General features: G+C 46.0%; 1 protein-coding gene across 1 annotated transcript in view; it reads left to right on the top strand.

Moving 5' to 3' along the window:
• Positions 1–18,698: 18,698 nt before the first annotated feature.
• The window catches only part of DAB1 (DAB adaptor protein 1), a 1,332,660-nt gene continuing 1,327,714 nt past the window's right edge, over positions 18,699–23,644 (top strand). Inside the window, exon 1 of the transcript XR_015160070.1 lies at positions 18,699–19,013. The gene's annotated coding sequence lies outside the window, so the exon portion shown is untranslated. The remainder of the gene's footprint in view (positions 19,014–23,644) is intronic.

Genomic DNA, 23,644 nt, shown 5'->3' with positions numbered 1-23,644 from the left:
GACATGCTTATACTTAAACCTGTGAGTGAGATATACAGTGCAATGCCAGTGGAAGTGAGAACTAAAACCACTTGGAAGTTTCTTTCCCTGGAAGAGAAGGAATTGATGAAAGTTTGGCTAACGGGGAGAGAGCAGGACAGTGAGGAGGACAGATAGTTAAGCTGAGAGGCTCCTCTTACATTCACATCTGGAGAAAAACCGAACCTTGACTTTATACTTAGACCAATTTAGGTTGGAGTCTGAGCTCTATAGTTTCATATTATGTGACCTTGAATAAGCATGCCACCTCTTTGAGCCTCAGTTTCCTTGAATGGAAGGGGTGGGTGGTAGCCATAGAGTTCTCTTGAGAATTTTATGATATACTCTATGTGTGAAGTTGACTTGCCAAGTGGTGCTAGTGGTAAAGAACCTGCCTGCCAATGCAGGAGACAAAGGGGATGCAAGTTCGATCCCTAGGTCAGGAAGATCCCCTGGAGGAGGGCATGACATCCCTCTCCAGTATTCTTGCCTGGAGAATCCCATGGACAAAGGACCCCAGCCTATGGACTATGCTCCACAGAGTCTCAAAGAGTCAGACATAGCTGAAGAGACTTAGCATATGCACACGAATACGTGTATGAAGTACCTTCTGTTAACTCTGCTCAGTTCTAACTTTCTTTTTTTTTTTCTATCATTCTCTCCTTTAAGTTTCCAACACATTTTACGTTCTACTTTTTGCCTCCCTCATAAAATTCATTTGAAATTTTTATGAGTTTTGCCACATGGTATATAATACCTTAGGGCTGCCCATGTTTAAATTAAAACCTTTCTTCCAGGACTGTGCAAATCACATCAAAGAAAATACAGATGACAGTAGGTTTATCAATTATGAAAGACATAGTAAGATGACCGTCCAAATGCATGAGCCTAGAAGTAGCAGAGAATGGCCACTAGGAGACAGCTAGCAAGCCGGGTAGCAGTTATATCTGCCAGTGTCCCCTGCATTTATGTTTGGGTTTTCCAGGTAGCTCAGTGACAAATCACCTGCCAATGCAGGAGCTGCAGGGCACGTGGGTTCAATACCTTGGTCAGGAAAAGCCCCTGGAGGAGGAAACAGCAACCCACTCCAGTATTCTTGCAGGGGAACCCCCATGGACAGAGGAGCTTGAGCGGGCTACAATCCTTGAGGTCACAAATGTCAAACATGACTGAGTGACTGAGCATGACAACCCTGCATCTAGGAGGTACCATGTGATTAGTCTCACCAATGGAATGTGAAAAGAAATATGATTCCACTTCCGAGAGAATTAACAAGCATATATGGTTTCTTCTTCTAATGGCTTAATGTAAACAAGCTTGACTGTCCTAGGAAGCTAGGTGTTGAAGATAGAGGTAAAACTATATCCCCAACTTACCACTTGAAGGAAAGCCACCCATGAATTAGGAAAACCAATTTAGAACTTGAATGAGAAATAAACTCCCATAAAATCTGAGCCAGATACACCTTAGATTTCTTTGTTACAGCAGCTAGTGTTATCCTAATACATCAAGATAGTTCAAGGTGACAGATTATATCTATTTATGGAAGTGAGGTGATGAAAGTCAACACCTCACTGACGGGATCTAATTACGTAGCAGTTGTGAATTGATTGGGGGTTAGACTAGATGACCTTAAAGGGCTCTTAAAACCATAAACTAATAGCACTAATATCTTATATTGAATAAGTATTTGCTATGTTCTAGCCCAGGGCTAAGCACTTTACATCAATTTTCTCCTTGAGACCTTACAACAACCCTGAGATATTCTCATTTAAAGATAAGAAGGTTGATGGCTGCTGGCAGAGATAAGAAACTTGTAAGGTCAGACAATCCACAGAGTGGATTTGCATCCAAAACTATCAGACTTCAGAGCCTGAATTCCTCATCACTGGACTGTTTTTCCTCAAATCTGTGAGTCTGTGATTTTAAGTGCATACCATACATCTCAGGCCTTTGTTCTGGGAATTGCTCATGTTTGGCTGTTGAAAATTAGTTGAAAGATCAGTCAGTGGCTCAAATTGTATTGCAGCATTAGTTTATTTTTGGCTCTGTTTAAGAAGGAGAAATGAGATAAGGAATACAACCAACACTAACAGAGTTTCTACGAGGTCCAAGTGGCTCGGATGGTAAAGAATACGCTAACAGTGTGGGAAACCTGGGTTCGATCCCTGGATCAGGGAGATCCCTTGGAAAAGGGAATGGCAACCCACTCCAGTATTTTTGCCTGGAGAATTCTATGGACAGAGGACCTGGTGAGCTACAGTCCATGAGGGTTCCAAAGAGTCGGACCTAACTAAGTGACTAACACACTTTCACACCAGCTACACTCACATGTTATCTCATTTAAAATTTTCCCAGATCAATATTAATATCACCATTTTACAGACAAGGAAGCCAAAATTTGTCCATGCGGCATTTATTCCTTTGATACATATTAATGGGCCTTCTACTATGTTGCTGCAGGAGATTCCAAAGGGAACAAGGGAAACACGGGCTCTGACGTATTATACCTAGTGGTCGAGCAGCTGCCGTATGAGGACGCAGGCAAACTGTCACAGAGACTGATTGAGCAAAATCTGGGTGCCTACTCACCAGGGAGATTGTGAAGGAAGTCCTGATACTGGCTGGAGTACACTGGATGATTCTGGGGTCTCTTTCTGCACTGAGAGTCAAGTTGTACAGTATCTAGTTTATTGAAAAGGATCACCAGAAATGATCAGCAGAGGAAGAAAACAAGTGACAGGGAAAAGAGGCAAACAAAAGCAAATACGTTTTTCTATCCAGAATCTGGTTTGTAGCAATTGTTCAACAAACGTTATCTATCATCATCACCACTGAAACAATGTGTGCCTCCTATTAACAACTTCATATATGTTTTATCCAGTGAGCGGCACTATTTTTGTTGTTGTTGTTGAGTTGCCAGTTCAGTTGAGTTTAGCCACTCAGTCGTGTCCGGCTCTTTGCAACCCCATGGACTGCAGCATGCCAGGCTTCCCTGTCCTTCACAATCTCCAGGAGTTTGCCCAAGTTCGTGTCCATTGATATGGGTGATGCATCCAACTGTCTCATCCTTTGTCACCGCCTTCTCTGTTTGCCCTCAGTCTTTCCCAACACCAGGGTCTTTTCCAGTGAGTCAGCTCCTCACATCAGGTGGCTTAAGTATTGGAGCTTCAGCATCAATCCTTCCAATGAACGTTCAGGGTTGATTTCCTTTAGGACTGACTGGTTTGATTTTGCTGTCCAAGGAATTCTCAAGAGCCTTCTCCAGCATCACAGTTTAAGATCATCAGTTCTTTGGCACTCTGCCTTCTATATAGTCTGACTCTCACATCCATATATGACTACTGTTTACAGCTCCCAATAAGGGATAAGAATCATTTATTAAACAGTTTCTGTTTTCTGTATTATCTCATTCTGTGCCGTATTTCACATTTTCTTCTGTAACTCGCAACAGTAATTTTACAAGATAGTATAAAACATCAGTAAGGATAGGTTAGGTGATGCTTCAGCAACAAGCTCACCAAAAATCAAGAAGAATTAAAATGGTAGAAGTCTGTCTCTTGTTTATGCTGCGAGTCTATCACAGGTTGTCTAGTGACTCTTCTCAATGTTATATTTGTTTTGACTCTGAGATTGAGTGTGATAGAGTCACTGTGAACACTGAGGTTATTATGACAGTGGAAAAGCAGAATAGGGTGAAACACACACTGGCTCCCAAATCTATCACCTGGAAGTGACATACATCCCTTCTGTCCACACTCAGTTGGATAAAGTAAGTTAGATGTCCTTGCCAAAGTTGAATTGGGATGAGGAAGTGTGATCTTACCATGTGCCCAGAATGAGAAGATCAAATATTTGTTTACAGTCCTAATGACTGCTTTAGGAAGATATATATTTTTTATTTATTATACCCAGTTTGCAGATGGGGAAACTGAGTTTCGGCAGGGAGTAGAAATCTAAATAACTTGGCCTAGTAAGCAGATTTGAATTTGCCTGCCTTGTTCCAAATCCATGTTCTTTAAACTCTCCGCTTGTACTCTGTATCTCACCTTCCTGCCTCCACCACGTACCACCTCTCTCTATCATCTTTCCCTTCTTCCCTGGCTGCTTCTTCCCACCAGTGCCGGGAGCCGGCATATTGCATATTGAGTGCGTATTGCATATTAAGTGCAGCACTTTCGACAGCATCATCTTTCAGGATCTGGAATAGCTCAACTGGAATTCTATCACTGCCGGTAGCCAGTGTGAGGAACTCCGCCCATGACAAAGGTCATGAGGAAGGAGGCTTGGCATGTGCAAAGGCGGGATCGAGCCTCAGGAGTCCCCCTGGAAATTCTCAAGCATATACCCCCAAAACCAGAGTGTGCCTACTTTCTGCTTTGTGCTTTCACCTACACCTCTGACTTTACAGGGGGCTGTCCCCCACTACCTCTCTCTGAAAAAAGAGTTAGCTTACAGCTCCAGTTAATAATTCCTGGGTGTGACAGTGTTTCAACCTACAAACTCCCTTGGAAGTCCTCTAGCCTGTCTGAATAGGTTTTTCCGGCCACATGTGATTGCTCAGAGCCTCCAAACTGTGAGAGGCATGAGATGTTCTAAACTGTCTAAATACAGATTCCTTTGAGCAGTCAAAAGATTGATTAGAAATTGTATTGGTGAAGGGATTTTCACTTGTTGGGCCAATATTTGCTGCTAAGTCTCCATATCCCTTACCTGCTGTGTCCCTGGCAGTGTATTGATTAATATAATTGGTGTAAATAGTAGCTTTAATGTTTGTAACCTGGGACCCTTGAGTTAATTCTTTTTCTTGTTATAGCCCACCACACCTTTGCTCTGTAGGAATGCAACTTTATCTAATGCTTTTGGAGGGTGGCTCCTTACCAATCACCTTTAGAGAAAAATAAGTTTTCTGAAGAAAAGGTCTTAGAATGTTAACAGGCCTCCGGGCCAGAAGATGATGCAAATCACCTAAGCTTTTGCATATGATAAGTTTGCAGGAAGAAAGCCTGGCTTGCTGCCTGACTCTACCCCTTCCCCCATTATCCTCTATGCATAACTTAAGGTATAAAAACTACTTTGGAAAATAAAGTGCGGGCCTTGTTCACCGAAACTTGGTCTCCCCATGTCATTCTTCCCTTTAACTTCCAGCTGAGTCTCCATCTGGAGCGCGGAACCCACCACGCTTATTAATTATGCCTGGGCTTCTAAGACCCACTCGAGAAGGTGTCTAGGGTGAGGCACCTTCCGCTATTCGAGAGGGCGCCTGCGGCCTACGTAAGTGGTGCAAACTTCTTGTCTTGAAGTTTTATTGGTCTCCCGCGTAAACCAAGCTACTCAGCCTCTTTTCTCCACTGAATTTTCCTACTGAGCTATCCTCATTCTATTACTCTTTATATCCTTAATTAACGTTTAATTAAGCAATTGTTTCCTGATCTTCGCCTACGCCGTCTCTCCTTCGAATACCCTGGATCAGCCGGGGCTGGTCCCTGGCACACCAGCAAGCTTAAATATCTTTATATTTCAAATAGAAGAAAAAACTTCTCCCTCCAGTTAGTCCAGCCACTGACCTGCCTTTCCATCTTTCCTCTCTGCCACACTTTTTGGCAGTTATCTGCGAGTATCACTCACTTCCCGATCATCCTCTGGATTCCTCTCTTATCCCTTCACTGAAAGGACTCCTTGTTGACCTTCATACTTCAAATGCAATGGTCTTTTTTCAATTCTTACTTCAAGTTTGATCCCGCAGCAACATGTGGCATAGATGACCATTCCCACTCCTTACACCTCCCATTCCTTTGGTTCACAAGGCCAGTCCTTTCCTCCTACATCCCCAGCCAGTCCTCAGTGAATTTTTCAAGCTCTTTCACTTTTCCTTTCCCTTAACTGATGGTGTTTTAGGAGAATGAGTTTTAGACTCTTTTTCATTCTCACTCTACCCATTCTCTAGGGAGTCTTATCACTCCCCATATCTTTAATTACCTCTACAGATTGATAACTGCTACAGTGATTGCTTAAACCCAGACCTAACTCTGGAGCTATGGGTAGACCCAAAAGACCATTTAGACACTGCTCAAATGTTCCTTGGGATCTGAAACTCAGTATTTGGGGAAAAGTTATGAGTGTGTGGATAAGCTTGGTAAATTTCATCTAGAGGATTTCTAGGGAATTGAACTTTTCTTCAAATTGGCTTTGAAAGCTTATCTTCTGAGTTGTTAGAATCAGATAAGTATTTCTTCCCTATTCCTGTTTTCTAAGAGAAGGGATTTTCTCTTTGCATGCTTCTGGCCTTTACTTGCCCTTCCCTTGGAGAATTAAAGTAATTTTTCTGAGTGTGAATTTGGGAACAATAACTAGGCACGCTCAGTGTACATCCATCTTCCTGCTCTGTTTCAGGAAAGGGTTTGTTGGCAGAGTACATTGATTCCCTTTTGTTCACTCGTCTTTTAGGTCTTATATGGGAAGGCATCCCAGGTAAGACAGTTCAGCTGTGCCTTGGACTGGGTGGATATGTTTGCCAGTTTGGGAGTTAAATATTAGGTTGGCCAAAAAGTTTGTTCGAGTTTTCCATATCATGTTACAGAAAAATCCAAACCAAAGTTTTGGCCAACAAAATATTTGCAAGCCGCACAGGCTAAGACACCCAAAGTCATATCCTCCAGTAGTAATACAGTTGACACTTTGGTCTCCATCATTACAATTATTTATTTCTCAGCTTGTTTAAAATCTACACATGGCAGGAGTGCCACTCTGGGGCATTTCAAGATGCGCTCAAAGACGCAGGAGTGTCAGCCCCTACTTTGTTGTTTCTTAGCTTCATGAATTCGGTCAAAAATTTACTTCTGATACAAGATTACAAATATTCAAAATCTCTATCCTGTTTCCCTCTACACCTGAGAAAAATATCAAGTACTGAATACATTGAGTTTTGCATCATTTTTTAATTTTTGTATCAACATTTATTGAACACCCTTATCCCAGGTGTGGGGAATGGTGAGATAAAAGAAACCCTGCCCTCAGGGTCTTATAGATCCTCCAGGAAGTAAGAGGAGCAAAGGGATAAAGACACTACTGTGTCATCACAAATAAGGGAACACAGATTAGGGTGTGGGAGGGGATGGGGCACGGGTTGGGCCTCAAAGAAATCTCAAGAGAAGATGCCTAAAAATCAGTGGGAAAATGAAGGGGAGAATATGAAGCACTAGACAAATAGCATTCACGTTGGTACAAGGCCTGAGGCAGTAGGCTCTTTCAAGCATCTGGGGTTTGGTTTGGCTGGTTGAGGGTGCTGCCTGGGGAATGGCCAGAAATGGGGTTGGGAAGGTAGAAAGAGGCCAGCTCACAAAGGGCCCATTACATGAGGCTTATGATTGGGTAGTAAGTGCAGTGATGAGGAGAGTGATGATGTGGACAGCTTGCATCATGTGTCTGGTGCATCATTATCAATCCAGATGACAGCAGTGGGAGCACCCAGCCAGTGTCTCTCTGCTCTTGGGAGGCCAACAGGATCACCAGAAAGAAGCAGGATAGAGATCCAGTGCCCTCTCTAGGTAGACCAGCTGTAGTTCTAGTCTCCTTCCTAGTCTTTCCTCGGAGCTGGTACCTTCAGCTGATGCTTTACTTTGGTGAAGGGCCCATGAAGATGTGAAGAGTAGCTCGGATGCCACCTTCTGATGGGGATTAGAGCCCAGTGATGATTAGTGACTGCTGGAGTTTCCAGAGGTAATAACCACAGATTTTAGGCAATTTTTATGTTGTATTTAGAGAATGCCATGTAGATTCTAGAGTAAGACTTTCTGGATTCACATCCAGCTCCCGTACTGCTAAGCTGAGGGCATGTTACTGAAGTCTCTGGGCTTCAATTTCCTCACCTGCAAAATGGGTTTCCAAATAGTCTGTACCTCATAGGGTCATTGTGAAGGTTAAAGGGGTATATACATATGTGTGCTTAGAGGATTTCCTGGATCTTCATAAGGTGGTCATAAGGTGTTATCTTAGGAGGTATTATCTATAATGATCGTTTTGTTGTTGTTTGTTCGCTAAGTTGTGTCGAACTCCTTTGCAACCCCCTGGACTGCAGCCAGCAAGGTTCCTCTGTCCATGGGATTTCCCAGACAAGAAAACTGGACTGGGTTGCCATTTTCCTCTCCAGGAAATCTTCCCAAACCAGAGATTGAAACTGTGTCTCTTGTTGGCAGGCCGGTTCTTTACCATTGAGACACCTGGGCTGACCTCACTTCTAACAAGATCATTCTTTAAAGACAAAAGCTGTATCTTACAAATATTTTTTGTGGTTTGGCCAGAAAATCATGTGTGTGCTAAGTCACTTCAGCATGTCCTACTCTTTTCGACCCTATGGACTGTAGTCCACCAGTCTCCTCTGTCTATGGGATTCTCCAGGCAAGAATACTGGAGTGGGTTGCCATGAGCTCCTCCAAGGGATCTTCTCAACCCAGCCATCAAACCTGTGTCTCTTATGTCTCCTGCCTTGAGAGGCAGGTTCTTTACAACTAGTGCCATCTGGGAAACCCAGACAGAAAATTAGGAATCTTAAATTAGGTTTGGAAAAAGTCTTTCAAAGTCATGGATCTTCTCCCATCCTTTCTCTATTTTCCTCTTAGGGAGACTGGTCCATTATTCCACACACATTGGCTGGGTACCTATGCCAGGCCCACATCTTCCTGAGATGTAGTGGGAACAAGTAAGACCCACCTGGTTTCTAACCTGCAGGAGCTCCTTGTCTACTGGGGATTTAAGAGGCAATTAGCTATAACACAAGCTCCAACAGGATGGAGGCATACAGGAGGGGCTGGTGGAGTCCAGAGAAGAGCAGGTTACAGATAGCTTAAGTTTCACAGGGGTCTTTAAAGAGGAAGTGGCTTCTGAACTGAGCCCCAAATGATGGGTAGGATATTGACAGACCTGAGCACAGGGAGGAAGGTAATGGAAAGACAGGCAGAAGGTTCCAGACTTCTAAGCATCTCTTGGAGAATCTCAGTCAGGAGCGTCCCATGAAATCCTGCCCTCTCTCTCAACCCATCAAATCACAGGAAGGTATACGCACGCACATTGCTCCGTCTCTGGATCCTTTGTCTCTGTTCTAGTTCATTTAAGCTTTTTGCAGTTTTACATTGTGCCTCTTCAAGGAAAGAGAAAAGGGGAAGAAAACTAGTGTTTTTGATTACTTACTGGGAGCTAATTATATCATTCATTTAATTTTACAAGCCTGTAAAATCGGCATTATTATTGTGCTATTTAACAATGGAGGGAAACCACTGCTCAGAGAAGTTGTGATTTGTCCAAGGACACACAGTGAACTCATTCATTCAATAATTATCTATTGTTAGGGGTGGAACCAGGATTTTTTTTAAATTTTCTCTTCTAAAACTTATTTATTTATTCACTTTTTTATTTGGCCTCACTGTAGGGCTTGCGGTTTCTTAGATAAGAGATTGAACCTGGGCCCCCGGCAGTGAAAGCATGGAGTCCTAACCACTGGACTGCCGGGGAATTCCCCAGAACCAGGAATTGAACCTAGGGCACTTTGATTTCAAAGGCTTTATCTTGTTAACACAGGACACTGCTGCTTCTCTATAGGGTCAGATCCTTAAGGGCATATCCTTTTTCATAGACTCCTCCAACACCTACCAACTGGCATTCATCTTTGGCTCTATAAGGGTACCAAACAAGGTATTTAATTAATATCATCAGTGTTGACATGTTTGAAGGATGGGCTCCTCATCTAACTACCGAATTTTCTTCTCCATCAGGCAGCCAGTTGCCCTTTAATACCTAGTGTTCTCCCCATGTCCAGTTTTGCCAAGTGTCATTAAACCATTGCCCATGGGACTCCCAGGAGCCTCCAGCCCCATCCAGTCCAATGCCCTGTGTTTACAGAGAAGAACCTGAGCCCAGAAAGGGCAAGTGCCTGGTCCAAGGCCACACAGAGATTTAATAGCAGAGCCGGCAGCAGAGCGCTTATTTAGTTGGGAGCCTTGGAAACCACAGACTGTTCATTTTGCTAGGAAGCCCCCAGCTAGACCTGCAAAGTATCTCGGCCAGTTGGTTTAAAGGATTTTCTTTTTCACTCTTTTCACTGACTCCTGAAACAGATTGGGCTGAGCAACTGAGCAGTAGGGAGGCGAAGTAAACAGAATGGGTCCTCGGTGCCCCCGGCGTGTCTGTCGTCTGCAGCGACTCATCGCTGCCTGTGAGGCTGACAGACACAGCCGCTCCTGCGCGGGTTCTCAGGCTCCTCCTGGGGGTGCAAAAAGACCCGCATGGCAACGCCAGGACAGGGGCGCACACGGGAGCCTGTCCTGGGGAACCTTTGTGTTATCTTTGTATGCCCCCATGGCGGTGATGGGGGGTGGGGGATGGTGCGGGGGAGGGGCTGTTGGGGGCGGGGGCCAGGGTCCCTGTGACAACAGCACACACTTAAAATCCAAATCCGCAAATCTTACCGGGCTTGCCCTAAGCACCCCACTGGATGCTTGGAGTCCCTACGGAAACCTGGTGGTCAAGAGGACGCTGTCCAGGGCCTGATGCTTTCCAGATGCTGATTCCAGTTCTAGCGCTAGCACTACTTTGCCCGTCTGAGACTCACATCCTAAACTGTAACCTCAGAGATGTCACTTTGGCTTTCTGAGATTTAAGTTGCCCCAGAGGTCCAATTGGATGGCTGATGTCTATTTTGTAGGGTTCTTTCAGGAATCTGTTGCAAACTAGGGGTGGCTCCAAGTAGAGTATGTTTTACAGAAGTATTTCATTTGTAGAACAATCTACTTCAGTGAATTTTAATGCTTCTGGGGATAGGGTGGGTATGCACCCTAAAGTTGATTTCCTACCTGTCCCCAACACACACTGTAAATAATACACTCCCCTACCCTTAGCACATGCGATGCCCTTATGCATGTTAGAAAAAAGTAGCTCTTGGTAGGCTGAAGGACCATCCAGTGAAAGAAAAGTTGTTCCTACCTGTAGCTAGACCTTGCTCTGTGCCCCGGTGCATGGTTTGCTGAGCACAGAGCAGACTGCATTTCAGCCCGTTCTCACCCTCTCACTGGGGCCCTTCTCAGATGTACAAGCTGCCTCGTCATGTAGAGGTGCCCTGTGTAAACATACTCCCTCCCTCTAAGCAATCAGCTGCTTCCCTCACCAGGCTCACTAATGCATCCCTTCAGGGCACTTAATTTTTGTTCTTTGAGGACGAATGATACACTATACTGAGCACAGTGCCTGTGACACACAGTAGGGTCTGAACAAGAACAATCACAGAGAAGAGGGAGGATTAAATGAGGCAACCCATGTGACAATGCTTGGTGCATAATTCAATGAGTACTTACTGCATGAATGAATGAGCTCACAGAATGGTTGTGAAAACAAGACATAAATCCCCATGTGAAATGTTTAATAACAATAAAATGTTCAAATTAGAGCTCAATACAACAACTCAAGAGATGGTACAAGTTTGCATATGAATGTCAAATTAATTGCCAGGCAATAATTTTTATAGGAGTTCAGAAAGGTGGGGGAGATCACTTTGGTGGACTGAGGGTCAAAAGGCCTGGACAGGTGCTTGTTCATGCACTTATACAGCACATTTATTCATTCATCAAATGTTTCCCAGGCCAGTCCATGGATTCTGGGGAGGCCAAGATGAACAACACAAAGCCCACAGCCTCAAGGTGCTCGCAGACTGGTAGGAGAACCCAGCGAAAGGACAGTGTAAATATAATGCTAAACTAACATACTGTGGAGAGAAGGGAGAGGGTTCAGTGAGCCAGTACACACAGAAGGTGTGTCATAAACTGTGGCATTGTAACACATGCCTCTGATTACCATCTGAGCACATTCTGAGTGCATCCCCACCACTCAGCATTTATTAAGTCTCTAATGTGAGTGTGTGTATTAGTCGCTCAGTCGTGTCCTACTCTTTGCAGCCCCATGAACGGTAGCCTGCCAGGCTTCTCTGTCCATGGAATTCTCCAGGCCAGAATTCTGGAGTGGGTAAGCCTTTCCCTTCTCCAGGGGATCTTCCCAACCCAGGGATTGAACCCAGGTTTCCTGCATTTCAGGCGGACTCTTTACCATCTGATTCACCAGGGAAGCCCATTTAAGTCTCTAACACTCCCACCTTTTCTCCTCTTCATCTTATTTTCTCTTCCCTTAAACCTGCCAGCAGCCTTTAAGAGCACTGCACCCTCTATTAGCTGAACCCTTGGAGAGTGAGGGGATGACACACAAGACTGGACAGGGGTGGTTTGCAGCTGTGAGGGAGGCCTATGCCATTCTGGAGCTCCGTGGAGCTTCCACAGCGCCTTTCCTGCTGAGTCCTTCCTCACTGCAGTCACCGATCACCCTGGCAACCGTGCACCCATTGGCGACAATGCCAGTGATAGCGAGGAGTGTTCTCTTAAACCACCACTGAAGAGGGAGAAAAATACATGCTCTCGAAAAGGCAGCCCATGGCTCTTAGGCCCCTTTCTGCCTAGGATAAGGGCTGAGCCAGAAAGGGACACTCTCATTGCAGGGACCAGAGATGAGCTTTGTGACCAGAGGCCCTGGGGAAGCAGCAGTGATGCAGGGGGACAAACACGGTCTGTGCGGCCAAGAATTCCCGGGGTACAATCCTGGCCATGTGGCCTCAGTACAGGGGAGCTTAGACACATTATTTCCCTCTCTTTGGGGCTCAGTTTCCCTCTTTGCAAAATGGACATAATTCCTACCTCCCAGGCTTACAGTGAGAACTAAAGGAAAGTGAGGATAGGCATTTGATGAACATAGATGAGTGTTAAACAGAGGCTCAGAGATTAGCAGATGCAAACTAATATAGAGAGAATGGATAAACAACAAGCTCCTACCATATAGCCCAGGGAACTATATTCAGTATCCTGTGATAAGCCATAATGGAAAAGAATATGAAAAAGGATATGAATCACTTGGCTGCACAGTAGAAATTGACACAACTTTGTAAATCAACTATGCTTCAATAAAATAAACTTAAAAAAAACCAACCAAACAAACAAACCCAGAGGCCCAGATACTGTTTCTAAGATCACTGAGCTAGTTAGCAGCAAAAGCTGAATGAGAACTTTCCCTTGTCTGTTGACTCCCAATTTGGCAGTCTCTCCCTTCCCGCCCATCCCCTCCCCTCCCCTCCCTTCCAGCCCTTCCTTTTGTGAAGTATTCCTTTGCCTGCCAGTGCTTACTGCAGGTCAGGAAGAAAAGTCTGAGAGAGAGTGTGGATGGTCCAAGTTCACCTGCTCATCATGTGTGTGTCAGTACACCTAGGCCAAAATAAGCTACATGCTGTTCTCCTGCAGGGTTGAGAACACAGTATTCCAAGGAATAAGTGATACTTGATATTAAGCAGTGACCCTACCAAAGGATTCTCCAGGTTATGGAAAGTGATAATCCTACCAAGCTGGGCTTTGGTTTTACAAGGCAGGGTCAGCAAATATGTAGTAGCTATGGGCACTATCTAGTCTACCCATGGCCTCCATCAGGAATCAACTGACTTTTCTTTTTCATTGATCTCTAATAAAGACTCAGAATCCTTTCATCTCCTGTCAGTCAACTGGGACTGTCATTCACTCAGTAAACATTAGGAGTGTTAGTCACTCAGTTGTGTCTGACTCTTTGTGACCCCATGGACTCTAGCCTACCAAACTCCTCTGTTCATGGGATTCTTCAAGCAAGAATACTGGAGTGGGTAGCCATTCCCTTCTCCAGGGGATCTTCCTGACTCAGGGATCGAACCTGGGTCTCTGGCATTCCAGGCAGATTCTTTACTGTCTGAGCCATCAGGGAAGACCACTCAACATTAACTGAATCCCTAAAATGTGTTCCGTCTGTACTGGGGAATATGCTAGACATTGACTCTTAAATCTTTACCATTCTAGATGCAACCCGCTGGCCCTCTCAGGTTTCTAATGCTGCTGAGCTCCAAGCTTGGAATCCGAGTAGGACCACAGAAAGGGTTAAGGTTTGGGGAAGCCAAGGTCTGAATTTGGCTCTGTCACCACAGTGAATGCCTTCGATTTTGTTTCCCTGGTACTCCTTCCCTTATGGGGTCACAGGATCTTGCTCTAGGGGGACTTCCTTTCCCCCACTCCATGGCATGTGGCTATAGGATTGGGTCTGTGTCAGGCTTGGCCAATCATGGTATCTCTTTATCCTTGTCCAGAGGTTGCTGCCTGCCAAGTTGCTTCAGTCGTGTCCGACTCTGTGCGACCCCATGGACCGCAGCCTACCAGGCTTCTCCGTCCCTGGGATTCTCCAGGCAAGAACACTGGAGTGGGTTGCCAGTTCCTTCTCCAATGCATGAAAGTGGAATCTCCCTGTCTGGGACAGGCAGAAGTGTTCTATATTTATTTGTGTAATATGGTAGGATTCATATGTTTCAAAGTGGGAGAGAGAATCTCTGTCTTGAGATGATACAAGTGTAGAGCTTTTGTTAACCACATCCCCATCCTGCACTCTCCATACATGTGAGAAGCTCTCTGCAGGGTAGAGGATACAGGAAGGGCAAGAGATAGAGGAAAGCAAAGGGGAGGGGGAAGGGGGTGAAGGGGAGAGGGAGTGAGGGAGTGAGGGAGAGAGAGGGAGAGAAACAGAAACAGAGAGGGAGGGAGAGAGATCACAGACATGATGACATCATTGGAATCAATGAAGACTCTGGACTGGCTTCACCCTGGATTGCCAAGTGACACCAGCCAATAAATTCCCTTTGCTTTAAACTAGTGATCTTGACCTCCTCTCAGACAGAGGTGAGTGGGGCAGAGGGCAGCATGAGAGTAAGAAATGACCACATTTCTATAGATAGCAAGGAGGAAAAACAGCAAGGCTTCTGAAACAATTCTGTCTTTGCTTGTAATTACAATTACATTGTTCAGGCTTCATACTCCAATTGTCTTTCTACCAATAAGTGTTTAACAGGGGACTGAATGTGTATCTTGTCTCATGTTTCCCTTTGAGTGTAGATGTGATGTGAGGGTGTTCACGGTGGTCTTGCCTCCCGTGTAGTTGATATGTCCCCCCAGGGCCTGGGATCTGTTGCTCCCCATTTTTCCTTCAGCCACTAACTGTAATATTCATACTTTCATCTTCATAGGGCGCCTTGTGCTCTGCAAAGTCCTTTCATCTGCATTATCTCATTAGATTCTCGGAGCATCTGTGAAGAAGGCAGGGCTGGGATGACTATTCCTGCTTTGTCAGATTGAAAAAGAGGCTCAGGCCCTGGGATCTTGGCACTGAAAGAGAAAGACATGGGCAGGGCTTATGCAGTAATCTCATGGGGGATGAATGAGACAGAGGTGGAAGGGTGCCTGGATTTGGAGCCACACAAGCCCCAGGCTTGCATCCTGCCTTCTTTACTTTCTAGCGATCTGACTTAAGGCAAATCACTCAGTCCCTCCCAGTCTCGCTTTCCCCTTCTGTCGGGAACAGTGATGGCATTTTCCTTCCAGAATTCTTGTGACTATCACAGGAGGTGATACAGAATCAAGGTGAGCCGTAGGGTGCTGTTCACCTGTTCAGCGTTGATTTTTCAGTGTGGTGGATAGTGGTGTGCCTGGTCCAGCTGGATAGACTCATGAGAGCTATACCACGGAGTGTATGTATACCCCCTCCCAACTCCACACTCAGTGACATTGTGTTTGTTGGTAACTTGATGACAGCCACAGTGAGGATATTTTCATCAAGGAAATTGGCAAATGCCACAATTTTACCCTCCCTGCCAAGTCAGTTGTGAACTGGCACACCAATGGCAGTGAGGACAGAGGGGAAGAGAAGAAAAGGATACTAATATGTAAGTTTCACCCTTAGAGCATCTTCTTCAGTCCACATGCAGATGCCATCCCTGTTTGACAGATGAGGTCATTAAAACCTAGAAAGGGTTGATCGCTTGTTCAAGAACACACTATAAATGAGAGAACAGGGACTCAAGTCAGATCTCACATTCTCTCTGATAACCATGCAGCTTCCCAAAGATGCTCTCAATAGAGCTCGCTCTTTCTTTGATCTCTAACCCAGCAGTAGTGAGATATTAAGTCAGTTTCTCGGGCCACTTAACATGTAAGATCCCTGTTTGGACTTCAAAATCCTAGTTTCTAAATACAACTGGCTTGGAGAAAGATGGGAATGAGTGCAGGGCATTGAGCTAGATACCAGGGAAGAGCTGACTATCTGTGAGATCCACAGTTCTGGGTCTCAGTTGGATAAATGTTTCAGGATCTCAGAAGTTAGGCAAGATCGTTAAGTTGGGCCACCTGAAGCATGAGGTATGGCAAGGGAGAAAGTCAAGTGTACCTGAGCCCAAGTGCCAGCTCTACTACTTCACCTAGTGGGGGGTTAAACTGCCTCATCTGTCAGAGGGGGACAGCATCCCAACATACCTGTTTCATCTTATTGGGTTTCTATGGTATCAGTGGGCTTCCCTGCTGGCTCAGTGGTAAAGAACCCACCTGCCAATGCAGGAGACATAAGAGATGTAGGTTTGATCCCTGGGTTGGGAAGATGCCCTGAGGGAGGCCTTCACAACCCATTCCAGTGCTCCTGCCTGGAGAAGCCTATGGACAGAGGGGCCTGGTGGGCTACAGTACATAGGGTAGCAAAGAGTCGGACATGACTGAAGCGACTTAGCACATATGGTATCAAAGGGGGAAAGGATTCTGAAGCCCTCTGGAATCTGTTACACTGCACAGATGTAAGAGAATGATCATGTGTCTTAGCTGAGAACCTTTCCTCCTGTTGCTAAGAGAAAGGACTGCCTGTTTTCCTTTCCTGCCATCTCTGGCTCTTCCCCGCCCCCCAGCCCTTTTTTCCCCCTTCTATTTTTATACCTTGAGTGTTCATATGATGATGTCTTTCATGCTTCAAACTAGATGGGGATGGGGATGGCAGACAGGAAAAAATAAATAAAAAGACCTAAACAAAGTGAAAATCTGTTTGTTGCTTAAGAAGATGACAGATGACTACAGAGGCTGGAGTTAGCTACAAGCTTTTCCCCAGATGCTGGGATGCAATCTCCTGGGATCCAACATGTTACCCTGGACAGGACAGTTCCCAGAGAAAGATGATCAACGCTCCTTTCTTTCAGATATAGACAGAGGTACAATAGGAGCATTTGGGAAGCTCCTGGGGGACTTAAAGGGGGAATACAGTAAGGATGAAATTAATAGTTATTTAGTAGCTTAGATACCTTCACCATCTCACTTAATCCTTGCAATAATTTTACGAAAATATATATTATTATATACACTTGCCAGTTAAGGAAAAGATCCTCTGAAAGTGGTGGGAGAAGTCTACACTAAGGCCCCTGGGGTTCCTGGCAAGTGGCCTCTTGCCTTGTAGACCTACTGGAAGAGGCGAGGGGCTCACTGTAGTTGTGCAGGCCAGAGAATGGAAAGGGACTTTCACCCAGCACTGCACAGGAATCTCTGATTATTTCCCCTGCCTCCACCCAAGCCCCCTCCAGTTGTTCTCTGCACAGGAGCTGCAGTGAGCTTCAACAAACACAAATCATACTATTTCCTATCCCCTAAAAATCACAGTTGTACTATCTCCAAAAAAATTGCTGACACCCTCCTATAAGACCAGCCTCTCTCTCTAACTTCTCTTATACCACTTAGTCACCAGCCTTGCTACATTTCAGCCATAGTTGGTTTCTCTCTGCTTCTCAAATGGATTCATCTTATTCCTGCCTCAGGGCCTTTGCACTTGCTATTCCCTCTGCCTTTAATGCTTTCTGGTCTCAGGTCAATGGTCATTTTCTCTGAGAGTCCTTTTCCAATCCCCAGACTGATGTCCTACCCCAGCTTTTTCTTACCACACATCACCATCTTTTTAAATTGGTGCCATAGCAGTTATTACTGTCAGTTTCTACTAATTTACTTGTTTATTGTCTCTGTCCTCATACTAGGGAGTAAATTCAAGACCTTAAGGATTACTTGTCTATCTTTTTAAACGTCTTACCCCACTCCATAGAAGAGACTGGCACAGTTAGCATACAAATAAATTGTTAGTGAATGAGTGGATTGTTACTGATTTATTATTAGCCCAGGAAGAGCAGACTTACTGTGAGTAGGGAAAAGTCCTACCATTTGCTATCACTTAACCTGTAGAGATCAACGTTTATCTCATTTGGTTCTCACAATAATCCTATGAGACAGATAATCTGGTCCCCATTTTGCAGATGAAGAAATGGAGCCTCCATCATTTATTTGGGAATTTGCTTAAGATCTCAACAACTGCAACTGGAACCCTTGTCTGTCTGTTCCTGTGCCCACACACTGGATCCTGGGGCAGGGCAGAACTTCCTCTCTGAGGATTCTGCTCGTGCAAGACAGTACGTGTCTGCTGCGGCAAAACCTCATGTGTGTGAAGACTCCGCCGAGGATGAGGCTGTGTAAAAGTACGTGCAGGCCAAAAGTCTAGCGACAGCTCCCGGAGGACTGCCTCTAATAAACCATCATTACTTGGTCTGAAGTCCAGATTTCTCTGGGGAATAGAGAGTCCCAAAATGTGAAGGCTGTGGAGTGGCTGCAAGTTTTGGCCTCGCTGTGTTCAGAGCTGGGAGGGAACTTATGAGTGGGTACTGAGGTTTTTCTTCCCTCCAGCGGTGCTCACGTCCTGTCCGAGTCGGCCTCGCCGCTGATGCGGGCGCCTGCATTCTGCGCTAGGTGGCGAAATGCTGTGGGGCTCCCCTATTCGGGGGAATGCGGTAGTGATGTATAAGGTATGAAAGATGTGGCCTGCAGAGAGCCGGCACTATCTCTACTGCTGCCGCTACTGCTGCCGGCAGAGCTGCTGGGAGTGAGCGTCCCCAGTCAGGGATACCCAGCTCCGCGGCTGTCTCCTGCGTGCGCCCTGGCCCCAAACGGACCTGCCACCCCCAGGGAACAAAAGCAGAGCCCCCTCGCCCTCTCCTGCTGCAGCCGGAGGATGAGTCGAGAGGGCTGAGCGGAGAGTGTGGTCCTCGGCGGCCGGCGGGGAAGGTAGGAGAAGGTGTTGCGCTCGCTCGCTCAGGCGTGGGAGGCTCGGGGTGGGCGGGCAGGGGCAGGGGCGGCAGAGGGGACCAATCTGTCCCTGGGGTGCTGCCCGGCCCGGCGAGGTGGTCATCTGGAACGCAGCGCCCGCACCGCCTGCCAGCCCAGCGCAGGGCGGGTGCGGAGCTCCCGCAACCGCGAGGGAGCCCCCTGGGTGGGAATCGGAAGCGGCTGAGGGAAAAGTCCAAAGCCGAAGCCCCACAGGCAGCTGTCCAGGGCACTCGGTGGCGCGCGGCTGGCTGCGAGGCAGGCGGTGTTGGCTGCAGTGTGCGCAAAGTTTTGGGTGGCGCGCAAAGGCGCGGGCGAGGGCCCTGCGCAGCGCAAGTTGCGGCCGCAGCCAGAGGGCGAACCCCGGGGGGCGGGGGACGGCCGGGTGCTCCAGGCGGACTCCCCGACATTGAGACTGGCGGCTTTTGCTTCCCCTTGCCAGCAGAGGCTGGGTTTGCCCTCAGCCATTTAACCCTTTCTGACCTGGAAGAAACAACTTCTTCGGAGGCGGCTGCACTCAGGCTGGCTGGGTGGCGTCGAGGCTCCCAGCTCAGTTCTTTTGAGGTTCTGCGAGTTTCCCAGCATGTTCTAGGTTTTCTGTTCTTTTCTGGCCACCTCCGTGTCCAAAAACCAGGCAAGCTGGCTGGGGAGGGATGTCTTTCCCCAGTATCTGTAATTTTACCCCACGTACTACCCAGACTCATGTTTTCTTTTTTCCCACTCAGCTTGGCTCTTTGATGCTGTCTTGAAAAATGAGATGATTAATCAATTAGGTTAGTGGCCAATTAGGCATAACCTTGTAGAAAAATAATTATGCCCAGCTCTCTGGGCTTTCACTGTTGATGAGGTGGGAATCCAGCCCAGGTGGAGGGGCTGTTCTAAAAAGATAGGGCTGATCAGGGAATTTCTGGAAATTTAAGATTAAAAAGATTCAAATGTGTGGTAGTGGCGGAGGTTGTGTGGGTGCTGTAGGGGTGTGTGTGTGAGAGAAAGAGAGCAAGATAATCAATTGTTGCAGAGGAAATTAACCCTTGGCAGCCCGGTCTAGAAGGACTTTGTAGGCAGCATGTTTCAAACAGCTCAGTAAAGGTGTGTCCCCTGCTTGCCTTCCCCACCCCCACCCCCCCCCCCCCCCCCCAACGCTGAGGGGCTCTCGCCTGTGAATCGCCTTGCAGTCGCTTTGCTGTTGCTTTGGGAGGCTGAGTTCCGATGAATTCATTTTAGTTTCATGTCCGAGGAATCGCGTCGTTGCAGAGGGAGGTTTCTGTGTCGTGCCTTTCGAGGATACACATTTCCCCGGCTTGCGTTCAGTAAAGCGGTTATTAAACGGGTGTAAAACAGAGGCAATCTGTTACCAGAGCTGGGAAGTTCTTGCTGCTGAGCGAGGCTTCCTTTTGCTTTTGGGGGAAGGACTGGCGGGGTTTTTTTTGGCACTGCGGTATTACAATACAGCCATATTAAAAAGGTCCTCAGAGCCTAGAGCCGTCCACCACTGCAGCCGCATCTCCCACAGACTTTACTGCTCAAATCCTTCTTGCGGGGAACATGCAGTGGATTTCTGATGTGTACTGAGTGCATTTTAACCCCGTTCTGTTTCTATTTTAATCTTCTTCTGTTTATATCTCTGGACCCTGGAAAGTAGATTTCTGTCCAGAAGGCAAAAACCTAGAGGTGTTCCCAGGGTGGAGGCATTTTTGCAACAGGTCGTAGGTCTGGGTTTTCTGATAATGGGTCCCCCTGGCATTTAGCAAGCTGGGAACCCACTTCCTTCACCAGTGACCGGACTGGGGTAAAACAGGGGGTCCCTGAAATCTCCTGCAGTGCTGAACTGTAACTGGTTCTGAATTGTATGGCTTTTCTTCCTTTCCAAGCTGATCCAGAGGAGTAGCTAAGCAGTGCCGTGAGGCAGTGGCTATGCCATCTCACTCCCAGTAGAATAGAGGGGGACTGGCTGGGGCTTATTTGCAAATAGAAATGGTCCAGCTGGAAGACTGCCTAGTGGTACTGGTGTCCAGGGACAACTGGGAGCCATATGCCCCACCTGCCTTCGTTGGACTCAAGGGCCACCATTCAGTCCTCTCTCTTTTACAAGGTTTTTTCTTTTCTTTTCTTGAAGCTAGACTCAGGTAGTCACCTTACTGTGACCCTATTTGTTGGTCTGACTCTTGTGCTAGTAAAGGCCTTGCTCCTTTTCTAAAATCAAAGCTTTTTCACTTAATGGGAAGGAATATAGGGTGGGGAGAGAAGGAAGGGAGAGAGAAAAGAGGGAAAGAGGAAAAGGTGGGGGGGGCAGTAGTAAGAGAAGGAGAGACAGAGACAGCTTAAGACTTCAAATACAACAGTGGGAAAGAGGGAGGCGAGATGGAGAACAAGAAAGGAGGAGGGAGAGAGGAGGAGGAGGGGGAGGACAAAAAAGGGAGGGGGAGGAAGAGGAGGGAGACACAGGCAGAGGGTAACAGGAGGAATTCCAGTACTGAGAAGGAGAAGGAAGGGCCCACATGAAGCAGAGTTTTGTATTATATGAATTTTTTAAAATGCAAAGGAAAACCCCAAACTGCAAAAGACTCATTGGCATTAAACTAGCTTGGCCCTCAGCGTTGACATCATCAGATAATGACTTATGAAGGAAACCTTGTGCTGCACAAAGCCATTAGCTCTGTTCCTTATTTTTTCCTTGGCTTAAACTCCAACTGTCAGTATGGAGGGTCAGAGTTCCAAAGGAAGTCAGTTTGCTTGTGCTTTCATAGCCCCAAGAGCATACTCCTATTTGGGTCAAGCTGGGGCACTCCATTTGGACCTGCTGGTATCGGAATGACTTTGGAAGGGAGGCATCCTTTGTTTTAGATTTGTCTTCCATAGAATTGACATTTTAAAAAATAGTGCATTCTTAATGTATTTAACCTTGGGGGAAAGAAGAATAATAAAGGATAGTGTAGTGAACGCTCTTAACCTGCCACCCAGAACCAAGAGTAATGGGAAAATCATTACAACTTGTCTTCACTCCAGCCTCCTTGACTCTAGTCCAGAGTATTCTCAGAGCTTCCAACTCATACTGGAGAGGGACCTCCAGTATGGTCCCTCTCCACAAGTGTGACATCATCTGTCTAAAGGGTTAGGGTTAGGGTTTGATTTGACCAGAACACACCAGAGTTTCCCTGTTGCCTAAAGCATGTTATTCAAATCACTGACCATAGACTTCAAGGCCTTTCATAGCCTGGCCTTCTTGCTCCCTCTCAATGGGCTTCACACATACATAGATACATTCTCTTACCACACATCTACGCACACACTACACACATGCGTGCTAATAAGCAAACTTAAACCCTCACACACACAGCATTGCCACAGATCTTTCTCTCTCTTACACACACACACACACACACACTACACTTACATTTCACATGCATACCATACACAGTTTTCATAAATTTGCAGGTGCAGACTTCTTTTCTTGTCTGGAAAATACCTCCTACTTTTTTGGCTGATGGAGTCCACTCATCTTTAAGGATCCATCTCAAAAGTGGCATCCACTCAGGGATCCTTTTCCCTCAGGAAGCCACGTTCCCTCAGCACTCTTAACACACTTCCTTGGAAGTACTATCCATGTGTTCTTCTCTCCCAGTATATTGTAAGTTCCTTCCAAGTGAGGGTAACTGATCCACCTCTTCAATCTCAAGGTATATATAACACAGTAGTGGGCACAAAGCTATGTGAGCGAAGGTCAGTGGATACATTCATCTCAAGAGCTTCTAGAGGGTGATTAACAGTCATAACATCTTTTTTCTTATTTTATTTTGCTCTCACTATTTTTATATTTTTATTTTGATTACAAAAATTTTAAAAATTCAAATGGTATGTGTAAAAAGTGACAGTTCTCCCTACTCCCGCCTAAATACCCTCTATTTTTAATGTATATGCTATTAAATACTTGAATTTCTTCCTAACCTTTGTCTTACATTGTATTTTCTTGGCTAGATCATATGCAGGGATCATGGAATATATATCTGTATATATATGCTGTAATTCTTAATGCATAGTTGTACATGTAGTAAGTGCCCAGCAAATATGGTATAAGTGAACACATACTAATTTGGTTTATTTTTTAATTAAATTAAATAAATTGCTTCAGTAATCTTCACAATAGCCTTATGTGATTGGTGTTACAATCCTTATTTTACCAATAGTGAAAGCTAGGTTCCAAGAGGTTATGTAAATTGGCCAGATTAGACAGGGAAGTGGGAGTGGGGTCCAGATGCAAACCCAGATCTCCTTCATCTTATTGCCTCCGCTCTGTCCAGTCTACCCCGTGAGTGGACCTGTGGGCACCGAGAGGAAAAGCATCAAACTCAGGTTTGTATGCCCAGTATTTGCTCAGAGCTTATGAGGCTGTGGAGCCCTTCACCCACACCTCCACAGGCGCCATTATCCTTTCATGGATGAGAAAGGAAGGCACACGTGAGATGTCCACAGCACTTGGCTGAGCCCCTTGAGCCAGGAAGAACCCAGGACCGGGGCACAAGGCTCAGTCTGTCTTCTCAAATGTGATAGTTGGTCCCAGAAAGGGAGAGGGAAACTTCTGCTTTCCCTTTAAT

Source organism: Bos grunniens, chromosome 3 (genome assembly GCF_055505025.1).
Source record: "Bos grunniens cultivar Pamir isolate PY7600 chromosome 3, Bosgru_T2T1.0, whole genome shotgun sequence".
Classification (NCBI taxonomy): Eukaryota; Metazoa; Chordata; class Mammalia; order Artiodactyla; family Bovidae; genus Bos; species Bos grunniens.
Note: the sequence above shows the minus strand (reverse complement) of the source record. Positions and strands in the feature narration are given on the sequence as shown.